Below are 17,523 nucleotides of genomic sequence, written 5' to 3' on the forward strand. Positions count from 1 at the left end.
GGAGAGTGCTATGACATGTATGGTCTTACCTTACCTGTCTCTGAGCCTGTTTGCCACCTTTCTTCTTCCTCTTCCAAACCGTGAAGGTGGGAACGCATGTGTGTAAGTCCAGTGAGAAAGCTGCTTTCAGAGGCATCTCACCTTAGCAGTTGTGTGCTGGAGGAATGACCTCCATCTAAAGATGCTCTAACACAAACAAAGGCTTTAACGCTGTTAATTAGTTAATTGTTGCAAAGAGCTCTGCAAATGCAAAGACCCCTCTCAATCATAATTACTATTGTTGTTGTTATCAGGTCTACAGCAGTGAAGCACATACATTTGGTGGTTAAGCTCCCCAGACAAAGGCTAATCCAAAGGGACAACACTGCTCCTGCCACCGAGTGGTGTCATCAGGATCAGTTCATCAGCTGTGGGAACGGTGGGAAGCTTGAAGCACTGGGATGTCAAAACACTGATGCTTTATTAGTTCCCTTTGGTACCTGGGGCCAGACCTCATGCACTTGTGTGGCACCACCTTCTTCCTTCGGAAATACTAACTCTACTGTTATTACCTAAGGTACCACCTTTTCTGTAGCAGGTCAAGAAAAGCATCAGCTTGGTTTTGGGTTTTATTTTGTTTGTTTTTTTAAATTCAGGCATAAGCTGGTCTTAAGAGGAATTTTACATCCTAGAGACCTTGCAGTCTCCGTGGAAACAATGGGTGGAAGAGGACTCAAATCCAATCATGAAGAACAGCCTGAACATAGCCTCCTAGTGACAAAGCCAGGAGCAAACATCCTGTGAGTCCAGTGGATGCTTTCGGACTATCCAAAAACTCCATCTTGAGTCAGCTCTCCGTGCATCTATTAACGAGCCTATCTGCCTTTTTTGCTTGTGCTGTGGTGATGAGTTTCCCTTCGTGGCAGTGGGCTGCGAGTGCCTCAGTCCAGGGATGCTCGGCTGCTTTTGTTGGGGGGGGGCTGGTAAAGCATGCTTCAGCTGCTGGAAATTACCAGGCATTTGTCATTGAAATAAATTACATCATTTAAAAATGAGTACATAGCTGGTAACCACTGTCCCTATTGAGCTGTGCAGCCCCATTCATCTGCCCAGATGCAGCTTGAAGCAGCGTCTGTCTGAGAACCTGAGGGAGTGGATGCTGGCAACCCCCCTGTTTCATTAGAGACCTCGTATTTAGTCCTGTCTCAACAAGCTTTTGTGCTGCTCCTTGGCATGCATTTCTTTCTTATCAGCCCACAAAGGACTTAATGGCACTGGGAACAATCTTTGGCGTTGCTGACTAATTGTGTGCCTTGTCATCCTGCCAAGCGCAAGGCACAGTCTGCGTGTTCATATATTACCATGATGTGAAGACACATTTACCCTGGTCTCAGGTAAGTAGGTTGCTGATAAATGTTTTCATCACATCTGTCAGAGGTACCTCTTTTTGTTCTACAGACAAAATGAACATCCTTTCTTCAATCAAGTCTCCTCTGTGGTAACTTTATTGTTCATCATGAGATCTGGGAGACAGGAAGACCTGTGCTTAAAAAGCCCAGAAAGGAGCCAGAAGCATTTAGGGATTTTTCAGCCTGAATTGTTTTGGCTGTTTTTTTGTTTGGGTTTTTTTTTTTTTCCTTTGGTAAATATCAATTTGTTGTGGTAGAAGCTTTTCCTCGAAAAGCTATCTATTGTAATAACATCCATCAAGAGGCTTTCTCAAGTCTGCTGTGGAAAATTAGCAAATGGTTGTGTGCACGCACCCAAGTTCAGCATCTGGGCTGTCTTATGCTCCATTCTCGGTGGGTCTGTGGCTTATTCTTGAGTACATGTGTTGCAGTGGTTTCTGTCCTGGACCAGCAGTTGTACAAGTGATTGTATCATCTGCGATGCTGCTCTTCACTGACCAGGGATTTTTAGGAAAATGGTTAATGAATTGGATAAACAACAAGAAATATAAAGTCAATAACTGTCCAACTGTGATGCACAGCTCTGTGTAGTAAACCCAAGGACGCTTACAAGGTCATATTGTGCTATGGTCCCTGGGATGCTAGAGGGGTCTTCACCTGAAGCTGAGTGACCTGACAGACTGACACTGAGACACAGGTCCTGGCCCGTACCAGTCAGGATGAATTAGATTTTAAGACGCTGGGCAGGGATTCTTTAAGGGCACCTCATGGAAAGCATGTGTGGTGCAGAGGTGGGGAAAGGGGAAATACAAAGAGAAGACCCTACAAATGAGAGGATACATCTGCACTGTTTTCCATGTACCTGCAGTGCAGAAAAGCGTGTCCTTCAGAAATTATTGATGTGTGGGAGTCACATCTGAACTGACCTCTCTGTGCAAGATGCAGCTTAACTGCACTGTGTTGCTCGGGTGGCAGGCAATTATTTTTGACAATGAAGGGGAAATCACTTTCCTAAATGGAACATGATAAGAAGTTCTTTTGTGATTCTCTTTTCCATCTGCATAGTCTCATAATGGAGCAGCAAAGTGTGTTGCAGCCCAGGGTCAGTTCTTGCTGAACAAAACGCCTCTGGATGCCTGTTTGCTGTGATGAGGAGCCACGTGGGCTGGCAGGAGATAGGGCTGGTACATAGGCAGATGAGATGACATCACATGGAACTTTCCCTCGGGATCTTCTAGCTAAAGGGAAGTTTCTTTTACTTCTCTTAAGCCGTGGAGAAGGAGTTGCAGTGTGGAGATTAACGTACTTCAGGGATTATCTGTGACCAGCAGTGAGAGGTGTTTTCTGACGCTGTGGCTGCTCCTGCCTGCAGCCTGGAAGAGACAGCCAGCCTTGCCAAAACCCTGTGTGATGAAACTTGCCACCTCCCTACCCCCCAGCCCTTCCCAGAGTGTCTGATGTTAGCCTGAGAGAGGTCACTAAGGGATGGGCACGGCCACATGCATTCTCTTTTTCTTGCTGCTCATCTCTTACATGAAACACGTCAAGTTTCAGGCTATAGGTTTAATAATTGATCCAGGAGTTTTGGAAGCTAAACTGTCGGATGCCCTGTGGCTAGGGCAGTGCCCAGTGCTCTGAAGTTTGGCTTCACTATACTCAATAGACAACGTTTAACTTGAAGCGATCATTGCAACTCAGAGGTCAGAAGCTGCTCAGAATCGGTATTCTGTGTGTAGCCGGTGTTACCTTCCACAGACAACAGTAACAAATAGAGTTGCTGTGTCTCCTGGCATGGCCCACAGCCTGGTTAATAGGATTATAAAGAGTCTTGTCAATGACAACAGGAATAAGCCACCTGATCAACCCAGGGCAGGGGCTGCCTGCAACCCGGGCCTCAGCTGAGGTTCTGAAAGGAGGGAGTAATTTTGTAGAGATGGAGGAAGTGGTAAGGAATTGTTTTAAGAAAATAAAAGCAAAGCAAGCATTAGCTATTTTTGGGGGGTGTTGTTGCTGTTGTTGTTTTTTTCCCAACTAACTGTATGCCTCTTGCCAGAAGAATTTGATTTTTGCGACTTCTCTTCCTGCTGTAAAAAAAAGGGGAGATTCTGGTATTCATCCAAATCTCAGGTTCTTTCTTTCTACTTGCCAGTGGACATTTTCACCCCCAAGCTCCCCTGAGAAACTGCCCTCCCCTTTTTACAGTAGAACTAATTTAGGATTTTTCAACCTGCTTCTTTTGGGACGAGAGAGTTGCTGCCAACCACAGGCTTTCAGTGCCCTGTGACTTACGGCTTGCTCGTATGATGCCAATCAGAAACGCAGCTCCTTGGCCTCTCGCTAGTCTCGGGGTGTTTCATCTCCATTAACTGCATTAGTACATCGCTGCTTTGAAGTACGTGCTGCTGCTGAAATATTGTTTGGCTGTCAGAGGCAGAGCATGGGGCCATCACAGGCAAGGCCAGTCCTCATTTTTTCATGCTTTTCACTAATTTAATCTCCTTCTTACAGCTCTTTCCATTTTTGGTAACATCTTTGGAGTGAGGAGAGGGAACTAGTCCTGCTTTAAATGGGAATAAACACTCCATCCCCTCTGGTAAAGCTGCACCTCTCCTCCTTCAGGAGAAAATACTGACCAAGTGGAAGTACGCAGTTATGAATCCCAAGGGATGTGCATAGCTGGCTTCTCATTTTTTAAAAGCACTTGTCAGTCGATGCAGGACTCGGACTAGTTCGTGCCTCTGTAATGCTACGGGCTAATCAAACATCACAGAAGAAATAGTATCTGTCTCGAACGTACAGGCAAGCTGAATGCTGGAACCTGAAAGCTGGCTAGAAACTGCTGCCTCCTTCCCGCACAGCTCTGCCTAGGTATTTCTAGTTATTTATACCAGCTCTCCGAAAGGGCAGCCTCTGGAAGCCCATATTCATTATGAATAGTGCTCCACAAAGGCTGTACTGAGACCAGCAGAACTTGTTTGGGACACAGCGGTTCATGCTGCAGTGTGAGGTTATGGGAACCAGGCTGAAATTCTGGCTCGTTGGAGTTGATGGGACTTTTGCCATCGATTTAATTGGAGCCAGAATTTCCTGTCACTAGCAGTGTTAAAAGCAGGCACTAATCCAAGGGCATGAATGCAGGGATTTGCTAAAGCATTTATTTGAGCAGCATGGCCCGGGATTGCTGCTGCAGGAGGGTGCCTGGTGTGGTGTAACTTCCCAGGGACTGATGGGGCGGCAGTGGCGTGAGCCAGTGCTCCTTGCCCACAGAGGACAGATGGCAGCTCTGTTTGCAAAGTTCTCTTCAGACCTGGATTTTCAGCTGGAGACTGTTGGGTTGTGGTGGAGCTTTCTGCCGTGCCTGGGGAGCGAGAACAACAGCGTGTGTAGTGTGCTCCTGACACCCTTTACAGAGAAATCGTAACATATTAGCTACAAATATGCCCGCACTATGTTTGTTCAAGGTAATAAATTATACTGAAGAATAAATAGATGCTAAATTACATCCTGGCCTGGCCAGAACTTTTATCTTGCCTGTCAGGACTGTGTAATATTAATTATAGCCTGCCTCAGATGCCCTTAGGGAGAGCTGGCAAATGGCTGCAGCAGTCATCTGTGACTCTCCTAGATCTTATTTGATTTTTCATTTAATCAATGCCCAATAAATCTGTAATCTCCTGATTCTGGACATCTGTGTTTAATGTATCCAGGCAGTGACCTAATTAAATTCCAGTTTACACCACCCCCTGACGAGGCTGGACACTTAGATTTCTGCTTTTGCGGCAGCATAGTAGTGGGGAAATATCCCTGTGCTTGCCAGAGACCTTTGTGAAGCCCAGGGAGGCCTCAAGAAGAGGCTTTGGGGAATAAAGCAAGACGAGCCATTTTCAAAAGTGTTGCAGAGGTTGGTTGTTGCCCGCTGCCCATTGAAGGCTCTTTGCTTGCTAGGAACAGCTGCAAAAACATGTCCACTGGAAAGCGTTCCAAAGAAGCGCTGCTATTCAGCTAAGCACATCCTATAACGCAGTGTAAAGTACAGCCCTTTCCTGCAAAATGCCTATCCGGCTGGCTTGTCAAGGGCTGTGGATTTTATAGCCGTGGCATTTGTGTAGCACGATGAAGATGAGCCATTCCAGCTCTGGTTTTGGGTTGAAGCATTGTGCTTGGTTTGATGGTCACGTAATGATCCCTGCAGAGCAGGTCTGGCTGCTGGACCTTCTCTTTGTGCGGATCAATAGCACGTTTAAGCAGGAGCCATTCCAAGTGCTTGCAGCATGAGGAGGCTGTTAATCACTTTGAGGTGACCCACTAAAAGTGAGCATGACACACACTTCGTTATCACTGCTTATGCAAAGAAATGATGCTGTTAAACCCAGCATAAAGACAGGGGGATGGATAGAGGTGCTTAGAATTACTGTGCTGGGTCTCACACCCTGGTTTTGGCGACAGCAGTAGTGAATATTTAGAGATGAATGCAAAAGTATAGAGCATATATAGTGCTGCTGTCAGGCTGTTAGTGTCTTAAGGACTTCCTGTGCTGGAGGGCACTTCTAGACCATTGCCTTTAATAGTTACTGGTGACTGATAGAGTGACAGATGGGTTTCCTGCTCTTTGGAAAGGCTTTATCAATCCTGACCACAGTGATCTTTGCTTATGGCCATGAACCAAGGCACTTTATCTGCAACTAACTTACTCCTCTCAACCTCTTAATCTTCAGAAATGCTCATTCTGGAGGCAATGGATTAACAGGCCATAGTTTTCATTTCAGATGAACAGGCGATAAACTGTTATGCTGAGGAATGAGATTTGCTGTTTGTGTATGGTTGATTATTATCACCATTTTTCCTTCCTGTGGACTATTTACTCCACTGAGCATTATCTGCATCAGAACAGATTTAATCATTTTACGGGTTAAGAATCTGATTTGTTTGCTTTGTGCTTCTTTCAATAAACTTTGTTTAATAAACATTAATTGTTCTTAATGCCTTAAATTCATTTTTCGCTGCCCCTCTGTGTCTATGATACATCGCCAAAGGCAACTTGCTCACCAGCGTGAACGTGCACATTCAGCGTTTGCTGCTTGCTAACTTACAAGACCAGGAACTTAAAACATTATTGCAGTTTTAAAATTCAAGTAATATTTGTCTTATTATTGTATTAATTTATTCTGAACTTTTCAGGAAATTATGACAATGGACCCGTAGCCATAAATCCTTTGTGCCTAAAAAAACTTGGACATAGCAGATCCAAGATTCTAACATTACCCAAACTGCTGATCTATATGGTTTTACTTTCCAAAAATGAAAACATATCGTAATAATGAACTTTCAGATAGGAAGGGTCACTCTTCACTAAATCATTTTGGGTTTAATCTGAGGTAACCGCCACCAGGCACAACCCTCCTGGGCAAAACAAAACGAACTAAAAGGCCCCAAATGGGTAAACAAGTAAGCAAACAGCCCAAAGCAATGACTCAATGGAACAAGGATCCATGGGGAAGGATCCTGGAGCAAGGGAATCGCCCTGGAAGCGGCCTTGGGAGAGTTTCCGTGCCGTAGGCCTGGCGGCGCGGCGGGCCTTGGGCCTTCCCCTCGGCTGCCGGCAGATGGCGGCCCCTGACCGCGCAGCGGCCGGGCCTGCGGGCCGGGGGGGCCGGGGGGCCGGGGCCTGCAGCTCCCCGGCGGGCAGGGGAGGCGGAGGGGACGCCGTGTGGTGGTGGCAGCCAAGATGGGGACATGCTCCGCATCGAGGGCAGCCCAGCAAACGGCGCCTTTCGGCAGCCTCACCGCCATGGCTGAGGCGAGCGCCCTGGGTGCGCTGTTCAGGGTGTGAGGGGAAGGCCTGCGTCTCCCTGCGCCCAGGGGAACGCCACCCTTCTCCTGCCACCCTCATCCCTGCACAGCTGAGGGCCCATGAGGATGAGGGACACGTTCCTCAAGTTCCATCCATAAACCCATCCTACCCACCCCACCCCCCGCCAGCCAACAGCCCCCATCCCGAGCTCCCAAGCAAAGAATTCGGCCCATCCCAAGGAGCCATCAGGAACTTGGAAAGAGGCCCTTTTCCCACTTTCTGAGAGAACATGGGATATTTTCTTCGTGGGATGGCACCTTGCGGCAGCAAGCAGGCAGGCAGGCCTAGGAGCAGTGGTGGGAAAGCCATGCTCCCCCACCTCCCCCTGCTCCGGTGGGCTGCGATGCATAATTTACGGCTTTGCTGCAGTGATTCTGAGTCGGTTGGCTTTGAAACATTAATAGGAAGGGAAGAAACGCTGTTGTTTTTTGCTGTTCTCGTGTGCTTCAGGCACGAGCCTTGAAGGGACAGAACTGAGAGTAATAATTTGGAAGGAAGGAAGGTAAAGTGACAGGCTGTCTGCAGATGTTTGAGCAGACTTTCTGCATATAATGCACAACTGGGAAAAGGAACAGCCTCCATAAAGGCAGTGAAGAAAGGGGGGATGGCTGGCATGATGGGGAACGTGCAAATTTGGGACCGTTATTTCAGTACCTTGCTCTGACACAGATGTGCTGCAGGGCTTGGTCAAATCCCTTATTTTTTGTCCTTGGTGTGACACAGATGTTCTGCAGGACTTGGTCGTATCCCTTATCCTGTGTCCTTGCTCTGACACAGATGTGCTGCAGGACTTGGTCAAATCCCTTATTTTTTGTCCTTGGTGTGACACAGATGTTCTGCAGGACTTGGTCGTATCCCTTATCCTGTGTCCTTGCTCTGACACAGATGTGCTGCAGGACTTCACCATACCGCTTATCCTCTGTCTGCCTCCATTCCCTGGCTGCAGGGCGGAGGCTCAGCCCCTGCCCGTTTGGTGCTGAGGAGCGCTGGCTGGGTCTGTGCGGGTCCTGTATGAACGGCGGCTGTGGCCACAAGCAGGAGTGCTTTTGAAGGGGGCATTTTAGGTGGGATACGAAGAGGCAAGGACGGGGCTGGTGACACTGGTAATTAGGCCATATCTGCTCTTATGCCGTCCCTCGTTTACCTTCCACAGCTTGAGTTTTGCAGTTCAGTAGTTCCACTGGCTGGGGGAATATTCTGCTTCTTTCCCTTGCTGTTTGGGATTTCCTCACGGGCCAGCGCCTCTGATATTCAGTGCTGCTGTTGTTGGGCAAGCTAAACAAAAACACAGGGCAACAAATCAAGGAGCAATTGCTTCAGTGACTTTTGATGAGCTCTCTGCAGCTGAGCATGACTTTTTCCAATGACTAGCATGCACATGCATTTTGCCATTCATTTGTTGCAAGAGGTACAAAGTCCTAAGTCTTGGAATTCTTTTGTCTCTAAAAACCTTACTGGAAGCGGAGCGGGTCTTCCTTCTCCCGAGGGCCTCTCCATTTGCTGCTGCACAGGAGAGCCCAGCTGTCCACACGCACAGCCTTGGTGTTCCAAGGAGATCCAGAACGTGGCCAGTGCATCGTGTCCACCACTGCTCCTCAGGAATATGTCCCCAAAGGCAGGCTCTGCCGCTTTTCTGCCAGGGACACTCGCTCATCCAAGAGCCCCGATGCTCTTCCAGCGGCATGCAGGAGAGTCCAGTTTCTTAAAACAAATTTTGTGTTGGTGGTGTGTGCTCAGCAGGAGCTGGAGATGGCTGGATGTTACCCCTCAGCTGCAAGAGAAGCAGAACTAACTGCTTTTGAAATCAGTGTTTGTGCGGACAGAAACATGGCCCAGAAATCTAATGGGGTCTAATGTTCTGTGTTTTCTTACCTTCAGAAGAGAGGTGAATTCCAATATGAGCATTTTCAGTTCTGGCTTATCTGGGTTTCTACGATCCTCTTTAAAATGGCTTTCACAGAGAGTCTTCACTGGAGATCCCACAACAGGAACTATTTTCTTGCCATGAAAATCAGTATATTTTTAAATTGACTTAAAAGCCATTGGCCTCTTCTGTTTTTGCTCAGCCTGTGCCTCAAAAATACTCATGAATTTTACAATAACATCTTGAAACGTCTCTTGTCTTGTTAGATTAAAAACATTTTCCAGAGAACATACAGGCTGTAGACCAACCATTTCTGGTACCATTATAATTTAAAAGCAATTAGGTATCGCATAATTGCAAATGTCTTAGATAACTTCCTTCTGACAAGAATCCTCTAAGGGCTTGTCTGTCCAGGTTTGGATTAGTGGGATGGGATTTTTCTTTTGCCAGATTTCTCTTACAAACATTTTCAGTAGCATTTTGCATGTTGGTCTTTCTCATTTTAGTACTGCGGATAAAATCTCCTGGGGTATTATTATGACTTGTGTGCCAGGCATTTGAGTCAGACTTTGATCACTCTACATGGAAGAGTTGAAGAAGTGGGATCTTTTTTTAAAGCAGTGGCAGAAGAATAGCAAAGGCACTAAGCTCTCATACTCCGGAAGAAGAGTGTGCAGGCAAGTGTCTACAGAAGGAACCAGTAGTAGCAAAAAGGGAAAAGTAGGGAATCTACAATGCTGCAGGTGATTCAGCAACAGGTCTGACTTTAGGTCCTTAGGAGTAAAGACACATCTCAGCAGTTGGGAGAAAAGTCAGCTCTAGCAGGTCACCGGCTCCCAGCATTGGATGTGCAATCCTCCAGCTCAGCAGCATGCAAAGCTCTCTCATTATATGTCTGCATTTCAAAATATGTGTATAGCTTGGCCTCCTAAGACCTGACTTAGTGTGATGTCTGAAAAAAACATCCCAACCTTCCTTTGTTTCTTCCTGGTGAAACAAGCTTGGGAAGGTAGGGGTTTTTTTTTTGTTTTTTTGGTTTTTTTTTAAATTACTGTCTAAGGCTGACCTCAAAACAGCTGAAATCTTTCATCATCATCACACAGCCCTTGCCTCAGCGGAAGTAATTAGCATCTGCATTTATTGCTAGGGAGGCACTGCCCTGGTTCTGCTTGTGAAACCTGCTGTTGGATCTGAGAGTGCCTGGATCACCCCCTGTATGCAGCACAGACATGGGTGGAAGGTATAGGGGGTTTATGTTGTCTGTAAGGCTTCAGTAATCAGTCAGGGCATCAAACAGGTTAGTACTATTTTATCAGCATATAATTCTAGGCAAATAAAATCACAGAATCAAAAAGCTCAAAAATGAGCACACCGAAGAGATAAGAAGTGCTTGATTGCATCCTGTAAAGCTGCATTTGCCTTGCTGTGAGGGACACGGTTCACAGGGCTGTTCAGAGCTACTTGTCCTTTGAATCAGCCCAGGAAGAAACTGGTGCCATGACTGACCTGTGCTTTGAGGAGACACTGTCAGTCCCACAGACCCCGTCTCTGTGCCTTTTCTTATCCGTCAATAGTTGAGATGGACTCCTGTCATTAATGTATATGCTCTGGTGATGTCAGTAATCCTCCATTACAATTTGCCTACAGTAACCGGCTGTGAGTTTGATTATGTAAATTTCTTGTAAGTAACCAGTGCAATTAAAGCCACAAACTGCATCAGAATTTGCATTAAAAATATCCTAGTCATTAAAGTTGCTTGCAGCTTCCTCCATGATTCATGGATTTAGCAAACTTTTTTACCCTCTCAGTTCTACCAATTAAAAACAGCATTTGCTGTCCTGGAGCCGGAGAAATGATTAGCAGAAAGGAATTGTTACTTTTAAGAGCCTTATTGCTTATTAATGGAGCTAATTAAATGGATCTAACTAAGCAGAGGATAGCATGAAGCCTAAGAGTGCATGTTCCCTGGTCTGAATACTATACTCACATTAATAAAAGAATTGATGTAGGCGGTAGCTAATGTCTGGGAATTGCTCTTGAGACTGTAATGAAGACCGTTGCCTCCTTTAAGCTTTCTTTTGCTATAATATAGCTAAAAATAGCCCAGGTTGACACTTGCAGTAGAGCAGCTGCAATGCAACCACATTAGATGCCACAGAAATACCCAAAATAGATTCAGGGGTGGAGGACTTGGGCTGGTGTCCTGCTCCTGACTTCGGCAAGGAAAGCAGATTGCTGGAGCAGAGCAGGGAGCTGTGAGCTCTGCAGTGGTGCAAAGGAGGAGTTAACTGCATGGTGGGGTTAAACACCGTATGAGGCTGTGTCCACAGCACCTTGGATGGTGAGCTGCTCCGGGATGCTGTAGTCACCAAGTGGGGTTTTGGGAATTCTGGGATGAACTATGTCCCCTGCCCTCCTGCCAGGGTAACGTGGGTGCTTGTTAGGCTTGGGAATGTGAGGCTGGGAGTGTGTGCAGGAGCAAATCAAGCAAACGCAGTGAGTAGTGTTTTCTCTGTCATCCCTGTTAGACTTGGACGAAGCCCAGCTCCCCTAGGTCTGAAGAGCAGGAAAGGATTTGAAACAGAAATATGAAGCGGTTTGCTTGAATGATACCTCTGTGTAAATAACAAGAATATGAAGCATAAATGTCACATCAGTGCCATTTCTAATGAAAGTCTCCAGGGTTTCCAACTTGTTACAGAACAAAATGGCTTGGTGTTTGCAGAGCAGTCCCGGGCTGCATGCCTCCCTCCTGCAGCATGTGGGCAGAGCTGTGCCGCTCCTGTGGCTGCTGCATCCTGGAAAATGGAGCTCGCTGGCCTTTCTCCCCAGGAGGGGCTCCTGAGGTGGGTGCGGAGGGTTAAAAGAGGTACGGAAGGTCAACACTTGGTCAGCAAAAAGCTAAGATGGCCCCGAAACCTGGTTTCTTTCTGTGTTACTGAACTTCTTCAAGGCAAATGGGGACTGTTTTAATGGTGTGGTGAATTATAAATTCATTTGAGTCAATCAGTTGTGAATAAACAACCTGAAAGGACTAAGTCCTTGTTATTGTAACGTGTTCTGAAAAGCCTCGTTTGCTGAAGTCACAGCAGGACTACTAGTGGCACTGCAGGTATACCCAGAGCCATGCCTGAGATGATCAGGGGTTTGTGGTGTTATTGTGTGGACATCTAATGAAGAACCATCCCTGCTCAGTGGCAGGTATAGACTAAATGCACTAGGCGTACAGGGGCTGGGAGAAGGGAACAGTGTTATGATCTCTGAGAAACTGTATAGAGTGAAATGGAGGAAGCCTGTAGCAAAAGTTAGAAATTAAGCAAGATGTCTTGAGTACCACTGGATTATTTTCGTGGATTAGTCACAAGACAATCATTTCTTGTTTAAAATGCACCCTGTGTTAGCTGAGTGTTAGGCTGAAGCTGAAAATGCAGCCGTGGCTGACCTAAAGCACAGTACAGTGTTTCACAGCTACACAGCAGTGCCTCCTTGTTGGCACTCCACAGTGGCGAGTGAAGGGTGAAAGCAAATGAAACTGTTGACATATTTACGCTGCACAGCCTTTATGCTGAGAAGCTGCTGTGCTGCTTAACACTATGTGCTGATGTATTAATATTTAACTCCTAGACAATCACAGGAAATCTAGTTGAAATTTAGGCTGCAAAATGCAACTGCAAATCAGAGTTGCAGTGGTTTGTGCCTGTGTTAATCTCATCAAAGTTGCAATGGTCCTGAGACTGGGGTAGAAGAAAACCAGAACCAAATGATCCATTTCTCTTCTGAATAGTGTGCCCTCTGCTCAGGGATGCTGTGTTAGGTCTTTAAGCTTGCTGAGCTGTTGGAACACTTTGCTTAAAATGAGGTAAGACACAAGCAGGAACTTAGCTGTAAAATGTGGATAGACGTATACAGAATATTTTAGCTTTCTGCTGTTACATGGAATTTAAGTTTTGGGTTCTGGGTATGTGCATTGAATATGCTCCAAAGTTAGCTGTACTCCAATAGTTTAAGTCTTTGTAACATTGACTTGAGTCTGCTGCCTAGTAATAGTCATAGAAATGAGAAATCAATGATCTACTGAGCTTGCACAGCTTCACTGTCTGGGGTTTTGTGCCTACTAGATGCAAAGAATAGTTAACAAAATCCATTGAGGCTGGAGGAGAATAAGTAAGTACGTGGGAAAAGCACGCGATGAGATGGAGTATTAAAGGGTGTTTCCATGAGGGTAAACCCCGGCAAGAGCTTTTGAAGGGAAGAGAAACTGCTGTTGGTGAAAATGAAAGAATTAGCCAAGTGCTCCAGTAATCCCCAAGACATTTATGTAGCAGTAATTTGTTTTAGTCCAACCTGATTAATCAATTTTCTTGTGTTGCAACATTGCCCAGTAGTGGAACCTGTCACTTTATTGCTTTGCTATTCACCACCAGTAATAGGCAATGGAAACGAACCAACCCCAAACTTGCACAATATCCTAATAATGTGATAAAGTGAGCAGCTGTAAGAATTAAAACGTTTTTGGTTGTGATAGATAGCATTCAGTGACAGCTTGTTACTAGAAGGTACTACATGCAGGCTAAGAAATAAGGGCAAGCTTTTCTTTGTCAGCAATTACGTAGTTTCCCTCCGGAAATCCTGCTTTGCTCCAGAATAAGGTTCACTACAAAATATAAAGGTTTTCCAGTCATGCACACACTGGCTTGCCTGCATTTTCATTTCCTTTCCTACTGGCTGGCAAAAAGTAGGACCTCTGCTCTTAGCTGGTCCTTCCTTGTAGCTGCCTTAAGTTTTGCTGCCTTATGTTGAAGACAGTAGTAGAAAAGTTTCTCGTTAAAATCCTGAGTTCAGCTACACTTGAGCTAAAGGAGCCAATCCCATTTTAACCAGGGGCTCCCAGCATTGTTTGGAATCTTGTCCTGCATTGCTGAAATCAAGGAGACCTTTGCGGGTGGATTAATAATAGCAGCAAGGCCAAAACAGGCTGGAGATGTGCATTGTAAAGCTCCTTCATTTGGGAATACTTTTCAATAGGTATATAGGAATGTTTACAACATGTTTTATCGTTCACTCTTTCTGCAGCCGCTGGATGGGAGGGAGATCAGAACAATAATCCTGTGGTGGGTTTAGTGCTGCTCTCCAATACTTCATGAAAGGCAAACACTCCGTCCTGCTGCTTATATGTATGCTTTAGGGCCCAGGCTGTGTTAATGCACTGATGTCAGGAACAGCACCAGGTAAAACACCTTGTGGTACCAGCCAGCAAGTCGGTGGGCAATCATCTGAGCAAAGCTTCTGATTTCCAAGAAAGGGAGAGGTGAGGGCTGCAGGAAACGGAGCTTTTACCACTGCTTGGGATGAAGTGTCCTTGGAGGTCCTGCCTTGGAGGATGCTGTACCTGCAAGGAGGTGCTGCAGGGGAGGAAGCTGTGTGCTGCTCCTATGTCCTACCACCAAAATCAGAGCAAACTAGCCCAGCTGAAAGACAATGAGTGATACCAGAGACCTGGGCTTCTGCCCTACGTGTCTGATGGGGAGATATTGGAGAGATGACTGTAGGCATGTGTCACACCTCAGTATAATTTTGTCTTTTTCTGCAAAGCAATGTGAGTATGTGTGTCAGAGCTGGGTGTTAGCTCTGATGGGAGGAGGCTGAGAAAAGCTGTCTTTAATTTACCCCAGAGGAAGAAGGAACAGGGATTAAAAATAGAAAAGAGAAACCAACCAGCGCAGTGATGTTAGGGAGGGGGGAATCTCTGGTTATGAGCATCCATCACTGGTGCGTGCATCTGTTTGCTTCATTATCTGAATTCAAGTGACAACAGGCCCTTTTTTTTTCTCCCCGGAGGACCCACTGGATCATCAGGCCTAGAAGGACCATAAGCCAAATAAGCCTGGATAGTGTTTTTATCATAGAATCATTTAGGTTGGAAAAGACCTTTAAGGTCATCAGGTCCTACCGTTAACCCAGCCCTGCCAAGCCCACCACTAACCCGTGTCCCTAAGCGCCGCATCTCCGGGTTATTTAAACACCTCCAGGGATGGTGATTCCACCGCTGCCCTGGGCAGCCTGTTCCAGTGCTCGACCACCCTTTCAGTGAGTAAATTTTTCCTAATATCCAAGCTAAACCTAAATGTCGCATTCTTCATTTGTTGATATGATGATACAGGAGAAAGACACTGCTGATGCAGGCTGCTGATACCCAGGTGTGCAATTACACCCTGTTGAATTTGCCTCTTGGTGGGTAGCCTTAAGTACAGTAAAATGCTGATCTCCAGTGTGCAGAAGGAAGTGGAAAATCCAGCCGTGACGACTGTTGTGTAGTGCTGAGAGTGAAGATCAAGGGTCTGAGTTTTGTTTTGTTTCTCTGTTGCTTAATCCAGAGGCAGTAGTGCTAGGCTGGTCTGAAAACCTGTTTCAGACTCCTGGTGTAACGGGGGGTGGCTTGCTCAGGGGGATGAGGTACAAAAGAATTCATCCCTTGGTTGGACTCAGCTTGGCTACACACACGCCCCTCAGATATATGCATCTGCTCCAGAGATAATTTTGCCAGCCAGGGACTTTGCAGCATGTTGCATTTCAGGCAGGGTGGATATGAGGGAGAGGGATTCTTGGGGAGGGTGTTCAAACCCAGCCTTCTGCAGAGGCTTGGGTAGAATGGTGGCGTGGAAGGAAGCTTTGCAGAAGACATCAGGGGCTGGATACACGGAAGCATGGAGATCGGGGCAAACAAAGCCTCTCTGGTTTGGCTATGTGTTCTGTGTTGTTAAAAAAGACTGCAGTTAAGAAATCTGACCCCTCTGCCCATTCCTTTCCCCCCCCGGAATACCATAAGCAACTCCAAATTTAGGCTAGCCACTGAGGTGACTTAAATTTGAACTTAATTGCAATCTGTACACAATGGGGAGATTCTCACCTTCCTTCTTTGTAGTTTCTTCTGACCTTGAAGAATGTGAGAAGGTGCCTTGTGCTCCCTTTGCCTTCTCCTTTTGAACTTGCAGGAAATTGGAGAGAACATTCAAGTTGAATTTGATAAAAAAAGATGATTTTCATTTAAAAACCAAACAACCACCACAAAACCCCCAAACCACCCTGAGCAGTTTCTCTGCAAAAAACTGTCCTTATTGAAGTAGATAACCAAGAATTATGTGGGGAATGTAAGACAGTTCCTGGCTCCTTTAACTGTTTCTGATTTAGCTGGATATTAGACTCCTGATTTTTTATTTATTTATTTTATTTCCCCCCCCTCTCCAAAGCCCCTAATGCTCCTAAAGCTGTGAGATGAGGATGCATCTTAATAGCAGAGCCACACGTGTGCCAGAAATCAGACAGAAGATCAAATGGCTTCTTCCCCCTGGCCCCTAGAGATGATTGCTGTCTTGATGCTCTGCTACTGGAAGAAGGCTGCTGTGAGCTGATTTTTTATTTTATTTTTTTTTTTAAATGAGGACAGGATTGCTCAGAAACCACAGCTGAGATGTGGGTCATCCCTGTGTGAGGCAGTGTAAATATGCATATGAATGTGTGAGCTCAGTGGAGTTTTAAGTGCTGGCTGAGCCCACAAGGCAGAGCAAAGCTGGAAGGGGTGGCGGGCTGGGGGTGTTAGGATGTTCGTGGCTTACTTTAGGTCATGTGGGAGGCCCAGGACAGAGGTAGGAGGTGAATCCAGTGCTGCCCACTCAGATCTGTGTGTGGTGGGCATAAGTGTTGGGCCCCACTTGAGCATCCTTGCACCTTACTGTAGTCTGTGTGCTTGTGTGAAGCTGCACCCACTGCCCTCCAAGAGCAGAGGCAGGGAAAAGGAGCTGAATTTCAGTTTGCAGGAGGGAAAGAGAAGCTGGGATGTCCGAGTAGCTGAAATGGGAAGAGTCTGAATTCACCTGGGGGCAGGTGGAGCACCCAAGTACAGTCCTGGGAAGGTCTGCAAGACAGCAGTCCTCCAGGACGCTCCCCATGGAGGTGGGGAAATCATAAAGCAGAAGACACTCCAGTTCATGAGAAAATTGTTTAGGGAAGGACTTACGAATGGCTCATCCTCATGTGTCAGTTACTGTTGGTTTGCTCTAGTGTGTATTAATTAAAGGCACACTTTCTGTGCAGCTAGTACCTTATTAAGAGCGGGAGCATGTGAATTTGCAAGAAAACGTCACCAGCTCTTTTGCGTCTGTTTACTTCATTGCATCTTGGCTCTCAGATCCTGCTGAAGGCTTTGTCACTCGCTACCTGTATCAGTCCCTCCTTATGGCACAGTGGGAACCCTGAGTGATGATGTGAACGAGGGCAGGAGAGCATGGTCTCCGGCAAGCACAACACCCTGTTTGCTGAAAACAACCACCTCTCTCTTCTCTCTCTGAGCCCTGGGTCTCTGAGCTCTAACTTAGCCACGCCTTTGTCTGAAGTGTTTATAGCCCTATACACAAGGCAGTGAA

The sequence above is a fragment of the Falco peregrinus genome, chromosome 15 (genome assembly GCF_023634155.1).
Source record: "Falco peregrinus isolate bFalPer1 chromosome 15, bFalPer1.pri, whole genome shotgun sequence".
Taxonomy (NCBI): domain Eukaryota; kingdom Metazoa; phylum Chordata; class Aves; order Falconiformes; family Falconidae; genus Falco; species Falco peregrinus.